General features: G+C 42.7%; 1 long non-coding RNA gene across 4 annotated transcripts; it reads right to left on the bottom strand.

The window, feature by feature from the left end:
* Nucleotides 1-42: 42 nt before the first annotated feature.
* LOC119344100 lies at nucleotides 43-3,889 on the bottom strand. Of its 4 annotated transcripts, XR_005166456.1 has the most exons (4): nucleotides 3,597-3,889; nucleotides 1,969-2,646; nucleotides 622-1,310; nucleotides 43-339 (listed from the first exon to the last, which is right to left on the bottom strand). It is a non-coding gene; the product is annotated as an uncharacterized LOC119344100 (long non-coding RNA). The 4 variants fall into 4 exon arrangements; XR_005166454.1 differs by lacking the exon at nucleotides 622-1,310 and having other exon boundaries at nucleotides 57-339; XR_005166455.1 differs by lacking the exon at nucleotides 43-339 and having other exon boundaries at nucleotides 346-1,310.
* Nucleotides 3,890-3,895: the final 6 nt, after the last annotated feature.

The following is a 3,895-nucleotide window of genomic DNA, read 5'->3' as shown; positions in this document are numbered from 1 at the left end:
TCATGTCTAACTTATTGAGGAATATTATTATAACATGAATTGTGAAGGAAATGATATCATGGAAGCTTCTAAACAAGCAATCCCAAATCATGACATAAGTATTTCAACAAATAAGTGTCACATTTCAGGAAACAGTCAGGCATGTTCATGTATGAAGCGGGAAAGATATAACGCACAACTACTCAGCAGCGAGGAGCAGTTGCAAAGGCAGCGGCGCCCAGGTCGACGCCAAGGCTTAACCCGGTGGTGTCCAAGTGGAGCCAGGTAGTAGCGAGCGCCTTCCGCTGACCAGCAGTGCCCGACCCCGGCGCCCATCGCCCCATTGTCTTTTCGATGCAGCTGGACAAGCACGACACATGAGCATATTAAGAAGCAGCAACACGAACACATAGGGGGCCAGCCACGAACAACAACATCAGTATGGGCCGGCCACAAGCAGAAAAGCCATGCACCGGCAAGAAGTAGCAGCGGCGACATGACATAGTGATGTCAGCACACGGGCCCGGTGGCCGGTAATAATAGCAGCACCTGCAACATGACGGGGCGGCGGTGTCGAGCTGGTAACCCTAACCCTAGCTCGCTGGCCCGGGAAAATTGGGTGAGCGAGAGACAGAGACTGACCTAACCGTCACCACCGCGGAGGACCATGGGGAATCGCCGGGAGGAATCGCCGAGGACCATGGGGAATCGCCGGGAGGAGCCGCCCTCGTCTTCCCTCGAGCACCAGCAGCGACAGAGGGGCGACGGGTTTCGATCTACGTGGATGGGCGAAGAGGAGTGAGAGGGATATGTAGAAAGGCACGGGATCTTGGCGGCGAAGGTCGACTCTTCTCGGATCTCAGCGGCGGCGAAGTGGCGCAGGGATGCGAGGGCGAGGCAGCGGCGAAGGGATCTGGTGGTGTGGCATCGTTCTCGCTCGAGGGCACCCTGGAGGCCTCGCTTGCTCGTCTGGTTAATTTTCGTAGATTTTTTTTACACCATTTTTTTCGGATCGACCGGAGGTTTGTCGCCTGGACCTCGTGGGTGCATAGATTACTAGATCGGCAACACGCCTTGGCGCAAGGGTGCCGGTCCCAACGTTGTGGTTATGCAGGAAATGCTCAAATTAGTAGTAACCCACGTTTAACATACTTACTCAAACAGAATATAACTAAATAAAAATAAGAAGAAACATTCACATATGATAGAAGCAAGAAATTATGGAGTTCAACATCACCATAAGGTTATCATAAGGTAGCATCGAGTTTAGTAGGTTCATGAGATCACAAAAGATAACCACTTGACAGGAAGTGTGGCTTGCCGCACCTCACCTGCACCAGCCATATCCAACCCGGTAAAAGTATGATTTATATTCCGACAGTTCACAAAAACAAAAGGATCCAAAGCATCAAAGCCCATTAGAAGCAAGAGATGTAGCATGACATACCAAAAGAAAGCCACGATCAATCATTCATCAACTATTATCTACAGATGATGAGTCAGAAGGAATAAGAGCATCCATCATATCTATACATTATTTAGGCCTCATCCATAATTGTCCAATAGAATTACACAACTAAATATTTCCATAGAAAAAACTGCATAAAATTCCAAATGATACAGATGACCAAAATATATACCGGAATTCTTGTAAGATACATATATGACCAAAATTAAAAGATATCATAACTGCCAGCTCTATCGAATCAACAAAAATGATGATCTGATTTGCATCTGGCTACCAATCCACCACTAACACCATCGTTTCATGACCAGTGATACAAATATCCACTAACTAATCAGGCAAAACTGATCAATCTTGTACATAGTGGATACTGTCAACCCTTTACACTGTCCCCACGGGCATAATCGAGTCCTAACCTACTCTACTGGTACTTAGTGAGACCATTCCCGAGGCGAACATTCATATAGCGGTGAAAATTCTATCAAATTTGCGGTGTGAGACTAAAAGCACAGTATGGACCTTACTCGTAGCAGCAGGCCGACGTGTCCTCCCACGGGGTCGCTCCGCCACGCCCGCCGTTCTCTGCTGCATAGAGCTTTGGAAGGGCCATATCCATGCTCTCAACTATAGTAACTTCATTTACAAAAGTACATAATATTAACTTATATATGCATTGTACATTGTAAAAGGAAAAAAGTTTATTAGTCACCTTGACAGTGTACCTCCAAACACCAAAATGACTAATAATTTCGTAGGGAATTAGAAAAACAGCACCGAACAAATTACAGTTCAAGATGGACCACCTTTGTGCTTTTTTAAGAACCCAAGAAGAAAAGAAGCATCCGCAGATTCTTGTTGATACATTAGAACTTACAAAGTTTTTAATATACTTGACAGATCAAAGTAGTAGGAAACTAAATTAACACGGCATTCCTAACAACAATAAAATAGCAAGCAAGAAGTATTAAAAGAAAACAGAGAGCAGCATGAGCACGCAACATAAAAAATTGGGTCACCTTAAGATCAAGAACCAGTGGCACTCTCTCCATTCAGATCAAGAAAGAAAACATAGGGCAGCATGAGCACGCAACATAAAAAAACTGGTTAACCTAAAGATCAAGAACCAGCGGCCCTCTCCATTCAGATAAAAAAGAAAGACCACCGTAAACATCCTAAGCCGCAATGGAGGCACACACCAACTCCTGCATACAAAACATGAAGTGTCTTTTAGTTTCATAGATAATGGTCTATGAAGGGTCTTTTACTAAATGCATAGTACCCTATGCCTTTAGTATCTCAACCAGAACCAAAACACAAAGAAATGGTCAACTAAGAGAATGGTCTACCAACATGATGAACCAAATTATCTCATAGAAGATACCATAACTGCATCAGGATCCAAAAATATGTCGTAAAAACATAGGGCACTATGGCCAATGTGGATAAGAAGACGTTGTCGCAGTGGAGAAGCAGAGACAGGGGGTCGAGGTCATAGGGGGAAGCGCTCACCCGAGGAGCAGGACAATACTATACATATGTCACCGAGAAAAATATAATCCAATGTATTGAAAAAATATATAAGCACCTTGACGATACTATACATATGTCAACCAGAAAATAATACTATACATATACATATGTCCTCCAATTTCCATAAATTCTAATAAATAATCTTCAGCTAAGAACAGAGTTGGGAGCGACCAAAATTACACAAATAATCAAGCATAAACTTAAGAATAGGTCACAAAGTTACATAGTGCTCAAGGGATGTTCATCCCACTACTTTTGCAGCCTAAGACCATTTTCTATAGTCTACACTCCTCCACTTGTTGCCTATTCCAGCAAGTAGATGGCCTGAGGCCTGAATAATGAATCTATGTAACTAAAAAGACAGAGAATTCACATGACAGTGCCATGGATCAAGAGGCCTCTAATCTAAGAATATAAAAGAGGAAAACTATACAATAAATGCGATGAAAGCCAGCAAAACTGATATTTCCATCACACACCATATCACAAATTGAGATCATATAACCACCATTAGCAAATCAGACTTGAGATCACGTCCAACATTTCAGTCATAAATATTTTTAATATCAGGTTTTGAGGATGACAACAGGCTAATAATCAAATTCTGAGTTTGTTGCCATACCTTTGTGTTCCCACACATCCTAGCGTTCCAGATGCACTAATTTGCAGAACATTAACTCAAAGTACCTTGCACTATTATTCAGAATATGACCCTGGAGAAATCATATGCATGGATGTTAGAGCTGGTATGGCATGATATCCAAGCAGCAAACTAACTCAAATAGCAACAAATAAAGATAAATAAATGCTACCGGCGTGTTTCCAACCTAAGTGTGCTTCCGAGATTCTAGGAAAGATAAAACATCAAAATCGAAACCACTACTGATGAGATCTTATCAGATGCAACACCCCAAACACATT

Source organism: Triticum dicoccoides, unplaced genomic scaffold, assembly GCF_002162155.2.
Source record: "Triticum dicoccoides isolate Atlit2015 ecotype Zavitan unplaced genomic scaffold, WEW_v2.0 scaffold15397, whole genome shotgun sequence".
Classification (NCBI taxonomy): Eukaryota; Viridiplantae; Streptophyta; class Magnoliopsida; order Poales; family Poaceae; genus Triticum; species Triticum dicoccoides.
Note: the sequence above shows the minus strand (reverse complement) of the source record. Positions and strands in the feature narration are given on the sequence as shown.